This window comes from Lucilia cuprina, chromosome 3, assembly GCF_022045245.1.
Source record: "Lucilia cuprina isolate Lc7/37 chromosome 3, ASM2204524v1, whole genome shotgun sequence".
Classification (NCBI taxonomy): domain Eukaryota; kingdom Metazoa; phylum Arthropoda; class Insecta; order Diptera; family Calliphoridae; genus Lucilia; species Lucilia cuprina.
In genome coordinates this window covers 31,283,120-31,295,536 of record NC_060951.1, presented here as the reverse complement: position 1 = coordinate 31,295,536, position 12,417 = coordinate 31,283,120, and the positions used below count along the sequence as shown (strand labels likewise).

Genomic DNA, 12,417 nt, shown 5'->3' with positions numbered 1-12,417 from the left:
TTTCATTGTAATATTTCTGTATATAAGAGCAATACTTGTACCAAATTTTATATCGATATCTTAATTTAATAATGAGTTATGCGCGTTTAAGTGATTTTCGGGAGGGGATCTTGTATGGGAGCTATGACTAATTATGGACCCATTCAAAAAAATTTTCCTTTGTATAAATTCTATTGTCATTAAATTTTAATTTCTAAAATTTTGTGAAGATATCGACATTAGGACGGAAGTTATTAACAAAAAACCAAATTTCCGGGAATTTGTACTTTTGTATGGGAGGTATATGAAATTGTAGACCGATTCTGGCGATTTTACGCAAAGATAAAGCTCTTATGTGGAAACGAATGTGTACCGATTTTTATGGAATTATCTTGCATAGTTTTCGAGAAAAATACATCAGAATGTGTAAAAAATGCCTATTTTTTCGAGGTTGTTTCAAATTTTGATTCATAACTTTTCCCGATGTGAACCGATTTTGCCCATTTTCAATACCAAACAACTTAGGAAAACGAAGAACATTTTGGGTGAATTTGGTTAACTTCTATTGCTTCGTTTTATCGTTAGCGTGTTTTACACAGACAGACGGACAGACGGACATAGCTAGATCGACTCAGAATTTGATAAGGACCCAGAATATAAATATACTTTGTTGGGTCTTAGATGAATATTTCTAGGTGTTACACACGGAATGACAAAGTTATATATACCCTCTATCACCACTGATGGTGGTGGAGGTTATAAAATAGTTTTAAAGCATTTGCGTAAAAAATTATTTAAAATTCTATTTTAAATTTAACGGGAGGAAACTATTTAAAGCTTCTTTGAAAAAAAAGCTTTTTCAAACATTTTTTTAAAAAAGCTTTTTTGCAATATTTTCTTTTTTTTAATAAAAAAAACTTTTTAAATAATACTCATAAAGTTAGTTAAACATATTTTTTAAAAAAGCATTTTGAAAGCTTTGAAAACTTTTCTTTTTAGCTTAAAGCTCGTATGGATAAAGATTTAAAAAATATATATTTAATGTTTTGTTCAAATTTGTGTTTTTTTTAAGCTTTTTTGAAATATATATTTATTTTAGTTTTTAGCAAAGAGCAATTTTTAATAACATTTGGTTTTAATTTCTGTTAATGTTTTTTTAAAGCTTTTTTGTAAAATGCGATTTTAAAATTTTTAAGCTTTTTTTTGTAATACATTTTTTTAATTATTTTAATAAAAAGCAATTTTTAGTTTAATCGTTATAAGCAATTTGTTTGCTTTTTTTTGTAAAATGCTGTTTTTTGTTTTTTTTGTGAAAAGCTATTTTAAAGTAAAATGATTTTTTAGCTTTTTGTAAAAACAATTTTTAAGCTTTTTCTTAAAAGCTATTTTTAAGTTTTAAAAAAAAAACTACTTTGGGCTTTTTTGTAAAAATAAATATTTAAGCTTTTTTTTTGTAAAAAAACTATTTTGAAACTTTTTGTAGTAATCTTTTTTAAAGCTTTTAGTAAAAAGCTTAATCGTAATAAGCTATTTTCATTATTAGGCTTTATCGTAAGCAGCTATTTTAAGCTCTTTCTTTGAAAACTATTTTTCGTTGTTTTGTAAGCTTTTAGAAAAAGCTATTTTTAAGCTTATTAAATATTTATTTTCTCTGCAAAGCAATTTTTAAGCCTTTTGTAAAAAGCTATTTTTAAGCTTTTTTTGTAAAAATCTATTTTTAAGCTTTTTTTGTAAAAAGCTATTTTTAAAAAATAATTTATAAATTTATAAAAAAGTGATTTTTAAGCTTTTTTGAAAAAAGCTTCGCATTTTTTTTTTTTATAAAAAGCAAAAAAAAGCTATGACTCAATTTGGTTTTGAAATGCAAATTACTTTAATATTTCTAAAGTTTTGAATAGAATGTCTTCTGACAAAAAAATATTTTTAAGCTTAAAATGTATATTTAAAACATTTTCAAACAACTTCTTTTACGCTCTTTTGTACAAGATAACTTTTTTTACAAGATTTTAAGTTTTAAGTAATATTTTAAAGCTTTTTAGTAAAAAAGTTTTGTTATTTTTTATAAAAAGAAAATTATATTTAAACCTTCGTATTCATAAATATATTAATCTCTTATTGTGTGTAATAAAATTTTTCCATACAAAATTCCTACAATAAACCATCAACAGCTTTATTAAGCATTTATGAATATGGGGGAAAAGCTTTTATGACTAAATTTCTTTTTTAGATATATATTTTTAAAATTACTTTAATATTTCTAAAGTTTTTTATAGATTTTTTTTTTAAACTTTTTATGTAAAAAGTCTAGTTTCTTTTGTACAAGAGGCTCTTTTTTACAAAGGATTCTTCTAAAATGATTTTACGATTTTTTAAAACTTTTTATACATTTTTGCAATTATTTTTTTAGACATTTTTGTTAAAAGCCTTTTTGTATAAAGTATTTCAAAGCTTGTTTGAGATTTTTGTAAAAAGCTTATTGTTAAAAGTTATTTTGAAGTTTTTTTTTTATAATTTTTGTTATAAACTAACCTTATACCTATTTAAAGCTTTCATGTAAATATGGATATTAAAAGCTTTTGTGTAAAGAAACTTTCGTTAAAGAAACCCTTAAAGTGTTGTTAACATTTTTTGCCATATAAAAATTTTGTAAGAAAGAAATTGTCATAAACATTTTCAAAATTTTCTTATAAAGCTTTTGAATGTAAAAAATTTCGTTGTATAACAATTATTAAAAAAATGTTTATTATTTCGTTTTTAACACATCGAGTATTCTTTGATATACAAACTTATATATTCTGGATTCCTATTAGATTGTACAAAATCCGTCGGTTTATGTGTTCTTCCTTACTTCCGTTTATCCGTCCATCTGTTGAACAAAGCTCAAGGTTCTATAGAATTTAGAGAGTTTAAATCATGATAAAAATATTTTTACCATGGTTTAAATTTTATATTGAGAAGTTTTGTTTGGTATAGAAAATATCTAACTTCGGTTTATATCCATACAATTAATCGGCAAGAATACCATGTCTAATAGCTATTTTTGAAACCATTAAATTTTCAATCCCTACCTCTAATTAGCATTATTAATCCATTTAATTCATTGGCCAGCATTCAATTTGCATAAATTTACCCAAAAAAAGGCAATAAAAGGATAAAAACCTTTTTCTGGCCATAAACGAATCAAAATAAATATCAAATTTTTTTTTTTGTGTAACCACAATGAAATAACACACCATAAAACCACAAATACATGCATATGTTTTCCTTGTGGCATGTAGGAGTATATAAATCATTTCAATTTGTTGCAATAACGTTGTTTCTTATACATGAAAATTTAAACTGACAGTCACTGACAGTGGTAAAATAAAAGTTACGTTTATTTCATATAAATAGTTAATAGTTGACTGATGTGAGTGAAACTATATATACATACATATGTACAAGTAATTTTAGATTTAAAACTTCTATAAGTTTAACTCTTTGATTTTTGATATAATTATATTTTTGTTTTTTTTTTCTTTTTGTATAAAATATGATTTTGAAATTTTATTTTAATATTTTTGTTATTTTACCTTGATATGCTACTTTAGTTGTGACAACAAATATTTTACACATGTCGGCTTTAATTTCAATAGGAGCAAATGAATATATTATTTTTCAACACAATTCATATTTATGTCCATCAACTGCTAGATCAAGGAAAAATGTGTATACATACACATACATACATACATACATACATACATACATACATACATACATACATACATACATACATACATACATACATACATACATACATACATACATACATACATACATACATACATACATACATACATACATACATACATACATACATACATACATACATACATACATACATACATACATTTCACAGTATACGAGTATTAAATTCACATACATTTTATAGAAAAATTTATTCATGTGTTAAAATTTGCCGAGAAGGGAGAGAGTAAAATAAAAAAAAAAACAATCTCTGTTAAAGAAAATCGATTTTGTTTAAAAAAAACACTGAAACTACATATTTTATATAAATATTTGTGCAATAGAGTAATCCGAGTAACATACATACATATGTAGATTCTTTTAAGAAATCATGCTGAAACAAGTTCCAAATTTCTGAGTTCCTGATCATACAAGTTTTAGGATGGACAAAATACTTTCGTTATTCGTTTGATATCAATACAATTCACAAAGGAGAATGACAAATGTAACAATCTGATGAGAATTTCTGAAACTAAAGATCATGGAAAACTTCTTCCAATGACATTTTTTTAATATAATAGATTCATTTGCGAAAAACCTTTCTAATTAATAGGGTATCCAGTACACCTCCTCTTCTGCACCTCACATACCGAATAGAAAACTAAATACCAAACTCAAAATAAAAACTGTTAATTTTTATATATTTAGTACATTTAATACACAAAGATTAGGAAGTATTTCTACAAGAGAACCATTAAAAAAACTCTACTTTGGAACACTCTATTGTACAAGTATTTATTTATATGTATTTATCTACTTGCATATTTACAAATAAAATGGAAATTAAAAAAAAATTTTATGCTTTATGGTAAAAGAAAAAAATACTGCATCAGTACAATGTGTACAAATATATAAAATGGATATTAATATGCAGTATATCCAATGTTGCTTTTACAGTTGTGTGTAGTAAAATAGATCAAATATATTCCTTAGTAGAAAAATACAAACCGGCTAGTCTCATCAATAGTCTAGTCTATATTCTAGTCTATACTCTAGTGTAGCCTATTGTCTATAGTAAAGTCTAGTTAATAGTGTAGTCTATAGTCTAGTCTATAGTCTAGTCTATAGTCTAGTCTATAGTCTAGTCTATAGTCTAGTCTATAGTCTAGTCTATAGTCTAGTCTATAGTCTAGTCTATAGTCTAGTCTATAGTCTAGTCTATAGTCTAGTCTATAGTCTAGTCTATAGTCTAGTCTATAGTCTCGTCTATAGTCTCGTCTATAGTCTAGTCTATAGTCTAGTCTATAGTCTAGTCTATAGTCTAGTCTATAGTCTATTCAATATACTAGTCTTATTTATTAATCAATTGTTTCTTAGTTAACCATGGACTTAATGACTCCTTGCATATGGTGTAAGACCATCGACTTAATGACTCCTTGCATAAGGTGTAAGACCAAAGTTGAACACATTCAGAGGAGATAGTACAACATTTTTGTCTCACGTTTTTTTATGAAAATACTCTTGTAAATTATTAATATACATATGTACATACATATGCATGTGTTTGTGAGTATGAGTATGAATTTTCATGCCACTTTCATGGTTATAAATTTCTTTTTATTTTTTTTTTCCCACCAAACAGTTTTTATTCGTTTTTTTTTTAATAACACAACGTGTTCAAAAATGTTTGGCATGTTTTATTTATTTTCTTGTTAAATAAATAGTCATACATTAACAAACTACACCCACGTTCTTTCTTACACTACCATTGATGTGGACATGGTCCTGTTGTTCAAACGGTCTTGAAAGACCATATTGATTTTCTTAAATTATATTCCGTTAACATATTGATTCTACCTTTAAATTACTTTTGGAAAAATACAAAAACACGCCTTAAATTGACTACTTATTATATTACTTGGTTACACTAAAGTGTGGCATTACAAAGAGAGATGTGATGTGTTGAACAAATGAGAATATTTAGAACAAATTAATACCATCTTAAAAGTAAACATTTACTTCATGTAAAACTACTGGGGTCTTCAGAAATCCGTGCACATGCTTTTATTAAAACGGGTATACATAAATACATACATATGTTTATGTATATAGCATACATGTATATGTCTGTATATGTCTCATAATGTCTCATAATCGACATTGAATGTTGGGTAAATTTAAAGTCTTCCGGTTTGTGGTGTTGAATATGAAGGATTTGCATTAAAGGATTCATTTGACTGACATTAATGGATATAATGGACATGTTGGTCAGAGATTTAGACACATACATACATATGTATGTGTATGAAATATCACACTAACTTACATACATATGGTTAAAAAATTATGACAGATTTGAAGGCTTTTCGGTGAAATAGATGGAATCTTTCTGAACTTATGTATGTGTGTGTTTTTGAGTTAATTTGCGTTCCGAGTTAATAACGTTTTTTGGATGATATTCAAACATTCTCATGGAATGGTTTTAGTAAGGCCTAAGTTTTTGTTTTTCTAACATCCAATGACTGACATAGTTATACAAACATCCTTCTATGTATTAATTTTTAAAAAAGTTTACCCCTTTATTTTTACCATCATAAAAACCCAGCAAAAACTTCAATGAAAAGTAATGAGTAAAAAAGCTTATTAAGTCTCATTTCAATACTTATACATGGGAATTTTAACACATTATTCTAACACTACATTAAAGGCAAGGACTTACCGTACCCGCTTATAGATAAGTACTTAAATAAGTAATCATGTTCATTAGTATGTATTCACCATTACATAGCTACTTATACTTGCATCACTATACGTATGTTCCGTATTAATGGATCAATTAAAAGTATTGCAGGCGATAAGTAGTAGTCATTGAAAAGTATGTTGTTGTATAAGTACATGTCATTACCAAAGTTTTTATTGGGTACATGTGTACGTACGTGCTGCAAAAAAAGGGTCTAACTAAAAATAAATTAACGTTACCACGATTGAAAAAAATGTATGTATTATCCTTTTTACAAAACCCTTTTTTAATGTTAACAAGATTTTATCTCGGAACGAGTACAATTCATTAAAAAAAAGTTTTTAATCACGCCAACAATACATTGCATGTTTCACTTTAATTAGTTTTACTTTAAAAATCTTTTTTTTTTTTGTGAAAACATTTAAACAAGAAATTTTGTTGCAAATCGAAAATATATGTACTTTTATTTTCAATAATAAACTACAATCTACTCCCCACCTGCCAACTTACTATTTTTTTTCTTCATTAAAAGTTAAACCATGATTAACACACTTGAACGAGTTAAGGTAACGGGTTGAATATAGTAGAAAAAAAAAACACTTGGCACACAAAACAACTTTTGCACTTGACCGAAATGTTTGTGAAGGTCACTCTAGAAAAAAAAAGATTTACAAAGGTCAATGTAGTATGTTAGGGAAAGTTTGTGATTAAATTTAGATTAAACTCTTTAGAATAATATGATATGTAAGATAAAATGAGACAATGACAAAAAATATACTATCTAACATTACAACCTTGAAATAAACTTCTGCCGTTTCGGTTATTGTACCATAATCCTTGCCCCATATAAGGCACTTCTAAGATAACTACTTTAACGTCCATAGCTCGAGTAGAATTACATGTGGAGAAACAAACTAGTTTTATAAAACCTGAAATCGTCTCTATCAAATTTCAAAGCAATTGGTCGAGAATTGATCCTAGTGGTCATATAACCCCTCTTGCAGTAAATTAGTCGATACTTTGGTGCACTTTGTACCATCATCCTATCTTCATGTAAGACACTTCTATGAAAACTACTGTAACATCCATTACATTAAACACAAACAAGTTTTCGAAAACCTGAAATATTCTCAAACGAATTTCAAAACAATCTGTCCATAATTAATCCTAGTGGTCATGTATCCCATCTTGCATTTTTCATTAATAATGGAATGTAGATAAAATTCGTTAAGATTTGGTTGAAAGTAGGTTGTATCAACATCAAATCTAAAGAAATACACTATCGCGCTTGATGTACGCTAATTTTCAAGGAAAACTTTGTTGGTATCATAATCCATAATCCTAGCCTTATATAAGGCCCTCCTAAGAAAACTACTTTAACGGCCATAGTTCAACTAAAATTACATTCAAAACAAACTTGTTTTATAAACCCTGAAATCGTATCTAACAAATTTCAAAGCAATCGGTGCTTAATTGATCCTAGTGGTCATCGAACCCCTCTTGTTGTTAATTCTAGCTTCATGTAAGCCACTTCTAAGAAAACTACTTGCACATCTATAGCTCCAGTAAGATTACATTTAACACAAAGATGATTTATAAAACTTGAAACCTTCTCTAACAAATTTCATAACAATCGGTTTATAATTGATCCTAGTGGTCATGTAACCCCTCTTGCGGTAAATGAAGGATGTTATAAAACTCCCATGATATTGGAATCTAATTTCGGCGAAAGCCTGGTTTATAATTGATTCTAATGGTCATGAGACTTGAATCTAATTCCTATAAGATTACATTTTACACAAAGATGATTTATAAAACCTGAAACCTAACAAATTTCATAACAATCGGTTAATAATCTTTAGAGATCGAACCATATATTTGACCTTCAGATTCGTCTTTTTCGAATACCTACTCTTTGCTGTTTTGGGTTGACTCTTTAATGATTAGGATTTTGGTAAGGTTTGTCGTAAAGGATGTTTTTAAGCCCGATATAACTTAATTGATAAATGAACTGTACTACCCTAATGATCAGGAATCATAAACTTTTCGATTGATATATGAATAACTTTGGCCTTCGGTAGGTTAGTGGTGGGTTTGATTCCCACCTGTGGCACTGGTTAAGAAGCGCACAAAAGGCCCGATAGAGGCCTAGATGTATTTCTTCAGATTTGATGAGTATACATCCTCCTTTCAAACTAACTAACTACCTAATTCCAAAAATTGTCATTGAAATTTAATAATCTATTGACTCTGTTTGTCATTTTTTGGCTTAAGAGGTTTCTTCATAAACAAATACCTTACAGACCTTACCGAGTTCAATACATTAAGAAAAATGTATCGTTTAGAACTATGAAAACATCGATCCCTATTTCTTCAAAACTGAAAGCAAAATTAAGGACATAAAAAGAAACCCTGTTGTCAAGTGAACCGTATCGAGTTTGTTGTGAATGAACTGTACTGCTCCTTCAAATAAACCTGTAATGTTCTTGTCACCAAATACAGAGCATTGTGCTAGTGACATGAATATTTTGGATTCAGTGACCATTCTGCTAGTTGGTTGTGCCTAACATCCGATTTTTTATTCATCAAATCTTCGTAATGCATCCTTTTATCATATCTATTATTGATCCGGTGTATGGCGTTCAGTTCTTTCGTCTTCAATTTGTTAAATATCACAATTTCGGTAGCTATTTCGGTAAAAAAAAGAGTTTAAAATTCGGTAAAGAGATTTTACAAGAAACTTACTTCTGTTTAGCGAATTTCTTAGTATTATTCTCATTTTGAAGCCAATAATGTACGTTAAATTAATTCTCTGAAGGGGACCTTATATGGGGGTAGGACCTATTTTCCAAAAAAATTGTTAAAACGATTAGTGCTTGTAAAAAAGTTACTTATGTCGAATTTCAGCGATGGACTCGTATTTTCAAGCCAGTAGTGAGCGTTCATGTCATTTTCTTAGGGGGACTTTATATAGGGGTAGGAATAATTATGGACTGATCTTCATAGAATCCGGTAGATTGTTTTTTGCTTGTAACAAACTTACTTAAATAGTATTTCAGCGCTAAACTAGTATTTTTAAGCTTGCTATGAACGTTAAAGTCATTGTTTGTTGGATGGAACCATATATGAGGAATATGGTCGATTATGGACTTATTGTCATAAAATTTGGCTGAAGCAAGACTTATATATGGTGAATTTCATCGCTATACTCGCATTTTTAAAACAGTTATGACTATTAAAGCTGTTTTCGGGGATCGATTTGTATGAGGACTATGCGTAAACATGGGCCGATATTGCCCATTTCTAATGCCAAACAAATCTTACCTTTAAAAAATATTTGTGAAGAATTTCAACTCTCTAGCTCTTCAAGTTCGGACTCTATCGTGTTTTCAACAGACAGACGGACAGACAGACGGACAGACACACAGACAGATAGACACACAGACTGACAGACAGACAGATAGACAGACGGATAGACAGACTGACAGACTGACAGACAGACATACATACAGACATATAGACATATAGACAGGCGGACAGACTGACAGACAGACATACGAGATGAGCACAGACATGGCTAAAATGTCGTATGAGCATTTTGATTTAGTTCAATTTAATTATATTTGTACCCATTGTGCAATTTTCACACGTATTATAAATTAAATGAAAAATTGAATTTCTGTTATTAACCAAAATGCCAACATACATTTTTAAATAAGCCGACACGCAACACAATCAGAAAAATCAGAAAAAATCACAATCAGACAGACAGACAGACGAATGGACGCAACACAATCAGAAAATTTAACTGAAAACTTTATTAAAAAAAAGAAACAATTTTAAAAACAAAATCCAATATTCATACAATGAAATCTCGATAAACAGAACGATCTTAAAATGAATAACCGAGAGATATATAAAGATACCCAACACTTTATATATCACTCGATTATTCATTTTAAGATCGTTCGGTTTATCGAGGTTTCATTGTATAATAAATTGTTTTCCTTTAACGTTCTTGTTAAATTTTAAATTACATTTTGTTAAAATATTTTTACTCCCCATAGACCTAGTGAAATTACCTCTTCCTAACCCTATCTAAATAAATACAATTTGCTTTTGATGTTAGCATTTTTTCTTCGTGCCACTTGCATTATATTCTACATATAATGTGCCGCAACATTAAAATAACTAATATGCTTAGCAATCATACAATGTACATACGTTCAGTAACCTTGCAACAATCAGTAGGTGTTCAATTAGTCGCAACAACAGAGCAAACAAAAAAAATCAATAAAGTGTGACTTTAAGTGCGTCTAAAAGGTTTGTAATTATTTTGAAGTTTAATGTATGTTGTGCGTTTACAAAGAATCCCACTCTAAAATAAATTACATTTTATTTTTGCATTTTCTTTTGCTAAAAGGTTTAAGAAAGAAAAGTTTCAAAAGTTATTTATGCTGAACAGAAAGTGTGTGCCCAACTGTGAAATTGTTTTGATTAAGAATTAAATAATCCTTAAAATTATGCTGAGATAAGCAAGTTAAAGTTAAAAACTTTATTTTTTCCATCAATAGAATTTATGCACAAAAAAAAACAACTACAGGAAATAAGTATAACATTATAGCAGACCTTGGTCGAATTTTATGAGATTTAATATCTAGTCTATTCACTAGAATGTATAGCAGTTTAAAGTCTAAAGCTTTGACTTCGGACCGTTCTCTATTTTACTACAGATAAGAATATAGACTAGATTAACTAGACTAAATTCTAAAGACCACACTACAGATAGACTCACAATGGTCAATTGTGGCAGTTAAAATATACTACAGACTATTCTATAGACTAGATAACTGTCGCGAATATAAACTAGATTACTCACTATCTTGACTGAATCGGTAGATAATCTACAGAAAAAATAAAACTGCAGACATGTCTATAGACTGAACTACGAAGCAGTTTATAGAGTACGAACTAGTCTATCCCACAGAGTAGATTAACTACAAAAATACAAATTATAATTTCTAGACTTGATTACAGACTTAGAAATGGACTGGACTATGTGCTAACTCTAGAATACATTACGTACTAAATACAATAATAAACTCTAGACTAATCTTCAGTCTTGATATCTCACTAAACTATTGTCTACACGTAAAACTAATCTATAGTCTACACATCAGATTAATCATTAGTTTAGACTTTAGACTAATCTTAATTTAAGATTACAGACAAATATATAGGCTAGAATATAGACTATGACTACTACATATACATACTAGCCTACAGTCAATAAAAGCACCAGAATATTTATACAGAATCATGTACTGATTATATGACAGACCATTATATAGTGGACTACAAGTTGGTCTGGTTTTACAAATTAGTCTATACACTTTATTACTTAAAGACTCGAACTGAAATTAGTCTGTAGACTATAGTACAAACTTGCGGAGATAAACTGATCTTCAGACATGACAACAAAGTATAGATAAGATTACTCAGCGGACTACAAACTAATTTATATAGACTAGACTATAAATTAGACTTTAAACTAGACTACAAACAAGTTTATAAACTACTTAGACTACAAAATTGTCTAAAGACAAGACTACAAACTATTCTATAGACTAAAGTACAAAGTAGTCTATATGCTGAACTATAAACTAGTCTATAGACTAGCCTTAAGGCTAGACTATAAACTAAGTTTCAAACTAGTTAAATGGTAGTCTTCAAACTAGTCCTTAGTCTAGTTTCGAAACTAGGTTATACGACAAACTAGTTCATAGACTGGACTACAAGTTACAGATAGGATTAGTCTGTATATTAGACTACAAGGTAGTCAATAGGCTATGAACAAGTTTCTAGACTGTGCTGCAGACTATGTTAGTTAGATAGATAGATAGATAGATAGATAGATAGATAGATAGATAGATAGATAGATAGATAGATAGATAGATAGATAGACAGAT

At 28.6% G+C, this 12,417-nt stretch overlaps 1 protein-coding gene across 4 annotated transcripts in view; it reads left to right on the top strand.

Annotated features, from left to right (window-relative positions):
• The window catches only part of LOC124418605, a 63,171-nt gene that overhangs the window by 34,629 nt on the left and 16,125 nt on the right, over positions 1 to 12,417 (top strand). The gene's annotated exons all lie outside the window — the stretch shown is intronic.